Raw genomic sequence first — 12483 nt, 5'->3', positions numbered from 1 at the left:
TTAATTAACTGAATACGAGAAGCTGTTTTATGAGAGTAGATAATAAACATATTGGCACTAGCTTGTTTGGTTGCCCAATTCGAGGTTATGATAACAGGTTGACATTTCGAAAGTACGTTGCGCAGTCAACAAATCTTGTTGAATTTACCATTTATTCTTGTTTATCTTATTGCCACTCTGTATAATTCCATGGTTATTGGAGTTTTAAATAATTACGAAGCAACAGGTATTTGCGCAATGGTAATTAGGCAGATTACCTTGAAAAACATTGCTGCCGTATTTCTGATATAGTTTTTTACAAATTTTTCAGTTTTTAATAACAATTAATTTATTTTACTATTTTTTCTGTACTCCTATAACACCGCCAGACAACACCTCCAGAGGAATGACGCCAATTTTGAATCACCCTGTATAGCTCCTAAATGTGGAGTAGTTGGAGCTATGAGCGTATCCAGATAGTTAGTAAGACGAAAGTTTGCGACTGGAACATGGATTTAGACCTGGATAGAATTGACAACGGGTCACATTATCTATTTATTAGATTTAACTGGCAAAATTTCGGCCTACGGTTATTAGCAAACATCTAAGATGAGACCAACGCATTAAAAAAACCTGAAATTAATGTTAGGAAATGAATTTTGGTTTAAACTCCGGAAATTTTCAATTGAAAAATTCCTGGTCCAATAAAATTTGTTTCGTTTAAAGGTTCAGGTATTTAGTTTTCATCGTTATGGCTTTGACAATACCAAATAAACTGTAGCCATTTAATCCTATCAGCGGTTATATAGGTAGTCTTTAAAGTAGGACACAATATTTTAAGTCTAGGTGCTTTATAATTCTGGATGCGAATGCAGTAAAGGTGGTGATCCGGAAATAAACGTTTCACTGTAAACGAACATACGGTAATTAATTTTTATGTTATAAATTAAAGACAATATTTTATAACTTTTTGTTTAATGTTTAAACAAGCAAGGTGGGCATAGAATACTTGCAGAACTAAAACTTTTTTTTCGTAATGATCTGTCCTATATAATATGGAGCATAGACTTGGCCAGATAATAGATCCGACTTATGCTTTCAGACATTTTCTTAGGGATTACTTAAATGACGAGATACTTTTAAGCAAGACGGTGGTGTTAACACTATTAAAAAGCGAAAAATTTCTGTAATACATTTAATTACTTACAGGAGCGACTTGTGGACCGCTACTTTAAAATGGGAACCGTGTTTCCTGATTCAGATCAAAAAAATAAGTGTACTGAGGATTGACTGGTGTAGCTATGCACAAAAACGTATTAAATGCTACTAGCCAATAATGTTCTTGTATCTATTGTAAAGATAATTGAACAAAGCACTGAACGAAACCAAGTAGTATATAATTACAATGAAGATAAAATCAAATATATCGAATGACGAAGACCTAGTTCAATAGGAAACCCCCAAGTTGACCAACACAAAGAATTCCATAGGAGTTCCATTTGTTTCGATCTCCGATGCCGGAGCTAGTCGAGCGTTCAGAATTAATCTTGCAATTACTCATTAAAATCTAGCGTAAAGTAATTAAACGGAGGCCCGCAGAGTTGAATAGGTACTCCCATAAGACTATACTCCTATTTGAGATAGCCGATGCCGATAGCAGTTACAGAAAAGGACGGTAGTATTTTAAATTACCGCGCTGGAAAGATTGGAGTTTTCAGGTATTTCTAAGGTCGAAAGTTATGAAGAAATTTGTTTGGTTTTAATCGCAGGATTAAACCTTTGAAAATGACCTACAAAATATTAAATACACATTTTGCCAAGCTTCTATAGTCAGCGGTGACAAAAATGTAATTTCTTAAGAAAATTTTTTTTTAACTTTGGTTTAAGTTTTGGTGAGATCTTGATTAACATGCAGTTATTTACATTAGCCAAAATGGCTATTGCCAATAGATGTGCGCTTACAAGTTTTACCTCATCAGTTGATATCATGGAAATTGACTTCTGATTTTTCTAGATATAATTGGTGAGGTAGGTTTCAATAAACATGTATTTAGAGCCAAAAGCAGTATTCCATTACCGAACCATTAACGCTTTATTTTCAAAATTCATTGCGTAGAATGTTTTAAAAAGAATCGATTATATTGTACAATACGCCAACCTGTAATGACATTTAAACCAAGTTTAACATACAGCATCACAATGTAAATTACGCTATTACGCTTGTGAAAGCTTTTTTTGGTCCTCTAGGCGCATGACTTCTGCATTGTAAATTATATTCCATTTATAGAAGGAATTTACGTATACGTAAGCTTCAGATGGCGCTTGTAATATTTTTTTGAATATTTGTTATAATATAATTAATAACAATTCCATTGACGTTTTGTCTGAAATGCTTCTCGATTTCAATTCAAAAAAATTGTATTGGTTGTCGCAAACTCAAAATGTACTTATTTAATTATATATTAAAATTAATTCGGAAATCCAGTATGCTGCTAAAATAACATAAAAATCGGAAAGAAGCTACAGGGTAACAAAAATTTCCTATTTGCAGTAACAAAAAATTACTTTTGACGACTATTGGACGAATTATGCAGTTCACACCGATGCAAAGTAACACTGAAAAATAATATATTTGCATGTCCGAATTCTACAGTGTCAGCCAATCCTTGCAAAATTAATTTAAAATACATTGATGTGAATTTTACTACTCGGTCCTCTTTGATAGCATCGACTAATTACGTTTTACATGGTCTTTTGCATCTGTAATAAGTCCTCGACCGGATACGCGACTGCCATACAAGGCAATTTTCACTCGATTTTATCGTCGATGGTCGCAGTTTGTTTCTTTTTAATTAATATCGCGATTTTAGATGACCTAATGGAGTAATTGGTGCTCTTTCTAGAAAGCTATAATGAATGCCTGGAGAAATTGGCTAATCTACCGCGTGGTCCATAAATTCCTATCGTAAGAAAACGGTAATTTACAGCTGCGAGTACATTGTCAAGATTACTAATGTTTACAGATTTATTCGTTATTTTAAATTAAAACAATATTTTGAAATTAATATTATGTTGTTGAGATGTTCAAAACGAAGACAACTTGAATGAATGAAATTTAAGTAATTGTAGATATTGACTTACCCAAGTTCGCCATCACATCATTTTCGTCTCAGAGAAGGCAGTTCGCTCGGTTGATAGTCATTTAAACCGCCGTTAAAGTCTAAAAAAAAACGTAAATTGTAGTTTGCTTTTCACTTATCTGTTCATAACTAATTCGCTTTTACTGTCTAATTATATTTTGGACAGTATCAGTAATATTTTTCATAATTGTTTTAATGAATCTAGCAAAAGCGTCAATTACAGTTATATACTTTCGTACGAAAATATATACTTTCGTCGACGTAAAATCATTTATACTAGTTTGGCGACGCTCAGATTGACTCACGGATTTTTTTTATTATTATATATATATATATAAATAATCTTTATTTCCTACAGAAAAAGGCTATCGACCCAATCGGTCTTTCTGCCCTTTTATTATTATTTTAAGACATTATTAGAAAATATTAGTTTCTACGGCACTAGTAACACCTATGTGTCGAAAAGCTAATATTTTTAGATTCAACTCCCAAGAAGTATTAAATAAATTTTAAAATCTAAACAAACAATATAAATCATCGTTGCAAATAGTTTTTCAATTCCGTCATAACATTGGATTAACTTTTGAAAGTCTAAGCAGCTCACAACAAATTAATATATTCTGAATAAATATTTTAAAGAAGTGATTTTTTAAAGATGAGTAAGTAGCAAAACAATTACTATAATTGTTTTTATTACAATAATTATAACTGTTATGGATAATTAAACATGCAAATGTTAATTAATAAATTAGATTGCGAACAATAAATTCCTTAATAAATAAAATAAATAGTTAAGATTTGGACAAAGAATATGTAGATACATAAACGAAAGTTCGTTTACGTACATTGATTTAGCCCTCTGTTCGCCGACATTTAAGTGCTCTTCAACCGATTGTAAATAATAATCATAGGTCACGTTCTTGCATATTTAAGTTACGCATTAACATGATGCTCGTTGACATAAGAACATGTTTATGTATGTCATTCATACACTTATTGTGGCACGATGACGAGACGCTATTAATGAATGAATCTTAGGATCCACCCCACTGATTGACAACAATCTATAATTTAAATAATCTGAAACTATTGGGCTTTCTCTCGAATGTATTATAAGTTAAGGTCGCGCCATCGTGTAAGGTTTACTTCACATAAATCTGAAGCAACGTTATGGGCTGTTTCAGATTCAAATGTTATGTCGAACATTAAACATATAGAAAAAATAAATTAGAGGATGCACATTGGATATATGAATTCTGATATAATATGAATAGATGTTTTACATTGTAAGTCTGGTCAACACAAAATACCATTTTTATTATAAAACTATATCAAAATAGAGGACAGGTTCTGTATGTTCAGCGCAAATAAAAGGTTCAACAAGCACAAGTAAAAACGTCCAAATGTGTTCTGTATCTAGCATTAAAGTAGTATTTAAAAGTTATCTCAACATGTGACTATAGCTTGGGCCAAACTCTATTTATAATAAAGACCCTTCATTATGTATAATTAGTTGCAATTTTTGCAAAATGCAAATAACACTGGTCATAAGGGTCCAGTCTCAAATTACACAATTGTAATGAAGAACTTTTGCAACAAAAGGTAACTTATTAACATGTTAAATACTTACTTCATCCTCTTAAAGTGAAAATAAAAGAGCAGCAAGAATTAGAGAAAAAGTCGCCTGAGAAACTGACATATTAGTGTGTAGCCGCGCTTAATCAGAAAGAAAATCGGTAGAAAAAAATTAAATACAATAATACATAGAATATATAGGTAGGTATATTTAAAATACATAAAATACAAATACAAAAATACGAAATCATTAGAAACCGATGTGGAGTGAAGAGGACCGCAGCAGAACAAGAAGAAGAAGACGGAACTGTAAAGTGCGGCAACGAAACTTTTCAATTTCTTGATTTATTCAGACAAAGCAAGTACTATCAACAATAAACCTAAAATTGCAGCAAAAATAACACATCTTGAGGAATGTAATGTGTATTTTTCGTATTTTTACATAATGTATAAGAAGTAAATATCTGAAAGTTCTTCCATTAAATAAAACTTAGAACACCCGAAATTTCACAGAGAACATTGTCTCATGTAGAACCGTCGTTTTCTAATAATAATTCCAAATTTAGTGGCATAATTCAAAAACAACAATTCCCTTCAAGGATACGTTAGTATTCTGCAAACAAAACATTTTAGGTAAACCGAATAAACATACATAATCCGTAATTTAGAACTGGAGATGTAAAACTTACTGAACTGAGCATACATTTTTCGAATAAAAAACTGAAAGCTAACATTTCAAGCTGATAGAAATAAATAAATAGGGCTTGGTCGGTAAACACAAGGTTAGAAATACTAGCTACAGAAAGTCTAATCAAGCTCCCAAGCTCGGTCACAATAAATTCAAGTTTGCAAAATTCTCTAACAAATGCCAAAGTTTGAAATATTGGTAAAATAATTAAAGCTGATCTACCTCACATATGCGCCTGTATCTATCTCAGATTCTTTAAACCACTTGAGTAAATTATTGTCCTCCAGCCATTCCAGCAGTGCGATGCAGATGAATAAAACCACTAAATTATTGTTTTTAGAGCTGCTAATACCCTTGAGATAGTGTACTTAAGGCCTAGTAAACACCCATCTTTACTACTGTATAGTCTGTCCTCCTGCGGTGAATGAAACCAATTTACCATGTAGAAAATTATGCCTTTTGCTAATTATTGTTTCGTTATTGCTAGGCATGGCAGATTTGGTTGACCTGGACGATCTTTGGCACGATTTAAGCCTCATTAGGTTGTTAATTCATACACATAGATGCAGTTTGAATATATTAGATGAAGCGCTTTAGCAGGTTCGTAACGTGGGGTTTTATGCTAGTCAAACAGGAACTGTTAGCAGTTCAGTTCAGAAAAAAAGTACTAATACCACTGATACAAAGCGTCACGAGAAAGCACATAAATACGGCTTTTCGTAGATATCACGTGAACTAATTCTACGCAAATAACAAGAATTGAGACACCGGCGTAGTATTAAGTAATGGCTTCACTAATGATTGTGATAAATATACTGTCTGCGATATATGCATCTTATTAATTAGACAATTAAATTAAAAGAACGGAATTGTGTAGATAATATTTACTTCTTTCACCAACTAATACCAACTACCTATAACCACAATTAACAGCAGAAAGTATAATTAATAGTAATTACATTTCCTGATCTATTTTTGCACCTGTACTGGTCGATGCAGTAAATAGCCATTTATCAATTGGAGATTTTTAATTGACTGTTACAATCCAAGAAACTGATTCTGCAAGGTATAAAGAAGATAATTCTGAAACAAATAAATCTTCTCTATCTTCGAAGTGGCCGAAGCTTCAAGGCACCGGTTCCGCTTGATAATTAGAATAAGAGGAAAATGGTGTTTGTAGTTGTGATTTCTCTTATTTAAGTTTTAATTAAAATTAATTAATCAAAACTAATACAGACTTAAGGCACTGGAAAGAGATGTTTCATTGTCAATATTGGATTTGATTAAAAATAATGATTTTATCAGCAAGCAAATGTCCCATACAAGCAGCAGATTTACATCCCTTGCTCGAGAGTCGAAAATGCTTGGACGCATGTAATTAACTAAACCAGCATCTCAGGCCTCAAAACCTTAAAACCGAAAAAATTATAATTGGATTAAATATGCTTTGATGTAAAACTATTTATAGTGGACCAAATGCTGACTTATACGTTATTGCAACTATAATATTATATTTTGTTCCAGGAAAAGAAATCGTGTTCTTGTGATGTTGAAATGCTGCTAGGTGAGTTATGAATTGCGTTATTCGGTTTTAATCTATTTAAGAGAAATACTTCATGATGGGGATATCAAATCTTTGACAATGAAGGAGGATAATTTGCAAAAACCAGAAATGTTTATTTTATTAAAAGCACAATCTCAAAGTGGATAGGTTCGAAGACATGAATTAATCTGTATTTTAGTAATTATATTCTTTAGCGCATTGAAGATTTATCGCCGATTTGAAATAGATTCCTCAAAGTAGGTTTGAGGAAACGAATTGAATTAAAAGCGTTTTCATTATTTTCATTATAAAATTAAACCCAGCATGTTAAAAAAGAAATGGTTTTAATTAAATTGTTTCGAGTTTGAAGAGCAAATGAGATTCTCACATTTATGCCGAAATATTCGGAGTGAAAGTGAAATGAAGAAAAAATGAACAGTTCATTCGTTTTCTCGATATCGTCCTTATAAAACTAAGCAAGTGCAGACTTAATACATTACATTGTTTTCCATTATAAACAGTGCTTCGATCAGCTGTCTTTCGGGACAAATTATGCAGGAATGAAGCATTCTGTATTAACAGGAAATATTGATTACTTCTTAAAGCCAAGAGATACTCATACTGATACTTCTCATTCACATACGCGAACGTGCATATCAAGTAAACTTCAATTTCGTTCGTATACCAAAACCTCTTAACATTACCTAGAGATTAGAGCTAGAGACATTTCCTTGAATCTTTCGATAACAGAACAAATAGGAAGTTGCTGCAGCACTTTACGGTCTGATCCCGTAGTTCTAGTGAACAATTGTGTAGTATGCAAATAGTTTTCCATAAATTTCTCCCGAAGAATTCACGACTGAGATAAACTTCACGATCATTCTTAAACGAAGCAGATTAGTAAGCATACGGCTTCGTCATAAGGGCACATAAATACAGAGCGTTCGGTAGCTTAAGGTGTTTAAGATTAACACCTTGAATTACGGCTACTAAGGTAGCCACTTAGCTTATCTCTAAAGCCACTGGTAAGAGCTTAGCTACTAGCGGTAAAAGGCTCTTAAATTTTCATTACGGGAACCATAAAAGAATTCAGGTATTGTTAAGGAACAGTAAGATCAAAACAATTCCATGACTTTGAGTCTGATTCTTAGTATTATTGTTGATACTCATGACCTGAAATTATTACTTTCACAGCAAAATTTACCTTTTCTGGTAATTGTAACGCTTTGAAGTAAAATGAAATGTTCCGTTGATAAAGTTCTGTCTGACGGCTTACATTCCTTTAGATTCGTTCTACACTTTTTGCAAAAACGCAACGTTGATTGTTTCTAATTAATTTTGCGATATTATTATTATTTTTTTTTGGATGGGGTTTGAAAATACAGTAGTTCTGTTTAAAAATTTTGCAAAATAATTACAGCTTTTTAAAATACGCAAAAAGTAAAAACTAAGTGGTTTAGTGCACCCTATAGCATTGGCAGTAGACAATTGACTGGAATTAATTTTCGTTAAATGGAAATAGAAACTGTATGTTTAGTATACAGGGTGATTCAAAATTGGCTACTGGCTAATTCCCTTTTTACCTGGGCAATACTTACTTCAGGGTTCACTACTCTCACCCCTGCTTAACAGTATAGAGGGTGATTCAAAATTGGCGTCATTCCTCTGGAGGTGTTGTCTGGCGCTGTTATAGGAGTACAGAAAAAATAGCAAAATAAATTAACTGTTTTTAAAAGCTGAGATTTTTGCAAAAAATCAAATCAGAAGGATGGCAACAATATTTTTCAAGGAAATCTGCCTGATTATTATTACGTCAACACCTGTTGCGTCTCACTTATTACAAATTGTAGTAGCCATGGGTAAACAGAAATCAAAGAAAGGAATAAATAAACAAGAAGTACTTTGAGGTTAGGATAACTTGGAATGTGTCACTTTGCCCAGGGATGTTCTGTGCACTTTGCCGTCAGTGATATTAAAGGTTATGTATCAATGACCAATATCGATCGTTGACAATACAATTAAGTGGTTAAATCACAGAAGATTTTCGAATTTCAATCCGTTTAACTCCAAATATGTTGGTGTCTCAATAACTTTATCGTACATTCCTGGCAGTCTGGGCTCACATTTTGTACAGCTTCTCGTATTCGGCTAATTAAATCTTGCTCACTTTGTACCGGCGTTGGGAAGATCAGAGATTTAATATATTCTAGTGTCCTATGGAGTGGATATGGAAGTTCTTACAGCTTCTGCTATTTTACTGTAGCATTTCCCCATAACTAATCGCATATTTGCAAATTCAATGTTTGTGCAAATTTGGCGAAAGGAGATTTATTAAGTATGGGCCGTATCGACCTGTAACTATCGGTTAATAACAAAAAACATCATTGCCGCTTCGACTTTTCATCACACAATTGTACAAGAATACTTATTTAATATAAACATTTTTCGTAATTTGAAGTAAAGAACATAATTTCTCTTTTCGAACGGTTAAGTATTCCAATAGGCTACCAATCAAAAGTATGACCTTTTAAAAATAATACTTCAATAATCACAACGTTAAAATTCGAACTTCAACTGTTAATATCTTCTAGAAATATATAGCCCCTTAAAAGGAATGACGCCAATTTTGAATCACCCTGTATATTGCAATTCTATTTTAGTAATTATGTATACAATTTAGGAGACGAAAAGTGTAGAAATTTGGTGCAATCATAATCAATGAAATCGTCAGTCACGCAAAGTAGTTCCACCTACCCGAAAAAAACCTCTGAGTAAACAGCCTTAAACTAACTCAGCAAATAATACATACGGTCAGAAATGGCGGATCTGTTATCAAGTATATAAAGTGCATTTATTTTTAGAGAAAAATTGGGTAAATGTTAATTTTCAAAATAGAATCTTTTGAGAAATTACCATGTTACAACTTTGCCCGTTTTTTATACCGCGTTTTGCATATTAGAATATATGTCAAAAAAATAAGTCGCAGACATACATTAAAATTTAAACAGTTTGACTGAATTAAGCCCGAAGTCAAATAAACAGCGGAAACTATGATAAACGACAAATCAGATAGATTATTCCAACCACGGTAATTTACACGACATGGAAGCATGTAAACTGATCATCAGTCGAGTGCTTAAGAAAGGCTGGAAAATAACGACTACTTAAAAAGTGAGAAACGGCCAAGAAAATTTTATGTTTTTAAGGGCGTTCCGAGAATGGCCGTTATTACCGAAGATCTTTGATATTTACATGCTGAACGCTATTAGCAAAGTCATATAATGCAATGAGATTGTCAGCTAGCTTATTAGAAAAATTGATTTCTTGCTTTAAACGCGGCCGCGTTCTTCAGGTTAAAGATGACTGGCAAATTCCCGATTATTTTTTTGTTTATACTTTTAATTGCTTCTATCTAATAATGTATTTCTTCAATGGAATTTATGATATATTCACGGTGTGTTTTTAATAACAATATCAATTACCTTGCATTGCCAGGGTGGAGTATTAGACTGTCTTTAAAAATGAATAAAGTAGGAAATGAATTGCTGGTCATTCAAGCAAATTAAGACAAATAAATTCCATTAAATCTAAAAGTTAAAGACAAAAGGTTATCTTGATCTCTTTACCGTCTTTACCTCAATATTATTGTAGTAATAGTAAATATGACATTGTTAGTGATATTGAGGATGAATTGCGTGCAACCCGGTTTAAAAAAGCGTTATTATCAAATCTTCTTTCTCAGATCTCATTCAGTTTCACGGTTATTTAAGCAATTGTTCAATATTTATTAATTATAACATAAGCCCCGAGTTTTCGCTATACCTGATGACTTAGTAATTTACATGCCTCTGAAATGTCTCACAATTAAGTTTTTTTGAAGTTTCAAAATCGACTCCAATGTATTTTTAATCTTTTACCTTCCTAATTAACACAGCAAAGTTATTATTAAATTTCCTCAAATTCATCGCTCTCAATTTGATGCTAATTTTCAAACAATCTATATAGACCAATGAAAATGAATGTGCCTTAGGTCATCCTTAAGGATGCGAATCTTGCAATGATTGACTGAAATAAAATGGAAAAGATCGTGTAGGTAATAACAATAGTATATTACATAATTAGAGTTGTAAGGAGTATTTTACGTACGAATGGAAATGTTCCATCAGTACGTAAATGCGTTTAAAAAAAATGCGAATTAAAGTTCAGAAATTTAAAGTTTACTTCAATGTGCGCTCTTTTAAGTTTAAAGTTCAAATTTAAAGCGTATTAGTATGGAAAGCGGAAACTTCTACTGCAAACACGGTATTTTGAAGTAGAGAATGTGCGCGTTTCGAAGTTTTTCAGTTTCAGTTTAAAGTTGATACTTTTAGATTTATTGTCGCGGTTTTAACTGGATTTCCAAACTTGAACGTTTTGGTTTAAAGTCTCGATTTAAAGTTGGGGGTGACGAAGAGAAATTTGAATGATTCGAAATTTAAAGCTTATTAGTTTGGAAAGCGGAAACTTCTACTGCAAACACGGTATTTTGAAGTAGAGAATGCGAGCGATTTAAAGTTCCCAAGCATAACATTGAAATTTCAAGTTCAGTTTAAAGTTGTGTGCGCTTGCGATACTTTTAGATTTAATGTCGCGGTTTCAAGTGGATTTTCAAACCTCAACGTTTAGGTTTAAAGTCTTTGATGTTGTAAAATTTAAAGTTTGATGGAAAGTTGGAAAATTTTGGAACGAGTGACCAGCCACCATTTCCGAAGCATCTGGAGATATCCGGCCTCATTGGAAAGACAAAAACAGGCCAAGAATCGCGATTAATCAGGAAGTTTGTCCCTGTTGGAATTAATTCGCTTGTACGGCCTTCCGGCTCAGCTCAGCGTTGACGCGCTTAGCAATAGATCTGCTTTTGACGCGATTTGACCGAATTTCCATTGGAAGAACTTCGAAAAAAAAATTCGAAAATCGTCAACTTTTAAAAAGCTTTTTACAACTTTTTAAAAACTCCAAAATTATGTACTATACTTTACCGACGACCGTAATAACTTACTAAAACTGGCCGTTTGCTTTTTGTAAAGTATTATTTGATGAATCCACAAACTCCTATCGGGTGCATATTTTAAAAATATTTTTGTAATGTACAGAGTGTCCCAAAAGCCCTAAAAGTATCAAAGTTGTGTTTTTCTAAATGAAATACCTTTTGGATTCGCTGAACAAAATAAGTGTCTGTTTTAATAAGGTTTATAATACCTAAACCTTAAGGTTTTTTAAATAAAACGAATTTAATCAAAATCTAATCTAATTTTCACGTGTCAAATACTTCAGAAGTATTTAAGTTATGTAAGCGTAATTTATAGTGAAGTGTAACAAGATATAATATTTTATATCCCTATGATAATAAACTTACGATGTTATACAAGGTGTCTACAAATTTAAACTAATCATAAAAGAACTTGGTGGTTGGAACTAAGTGGCTCTAATTTGATTAATTTAAATACAACCCCATATTTTTTAACTTACCAGGAAATGCAATTTTTAATTACCTATCGAATGGTATTAGGATGTTAATA

General features: G+C 32.4%; 1 long non-coding RNA gene across 1 annotated transcript in view; it reads left to right on the top strand.

Moving 5' to 3' along the window:
- Window positions 1-12483, top strand: part of LOC125503502 — a 137057-nt gene that overhangs the window by 50039 nt on the left and 74535 nt on the right. Inside the window, exon 3 of the long non-coding RNA XR_007280922.1 lies at window positions 6907-6946. This is a non-coding gene — a long non-coding RNA (uncharacterized LOC125503502). The remainder of the gene's footprint in view (window positions 1-6906; window positions 6947-12483) is intronic.

The sequence above is a fragment of the Dendroctonus ponderosae genome, unplaced genomic scaffold, assembly GCF_020466585.1.
Source record: "Dendroctonus ponderosae isolate FM_Combo_2020 unplaced genomic scaffold, Dpon_F_20191213v2 Dpon_F_20191213_2, whole genome shotgun sequence".
NCBI lineage: Eukaryota > Metazoa > Arthropoda > Insecta > Coleoptera > Curculionidae > Dendroctonus > Dendroctonus ponderosae.
Note: the sequence above shows the minus strand (reverse complement) of the source record. Positions and strands in the feature narration are given on the sequence as shown.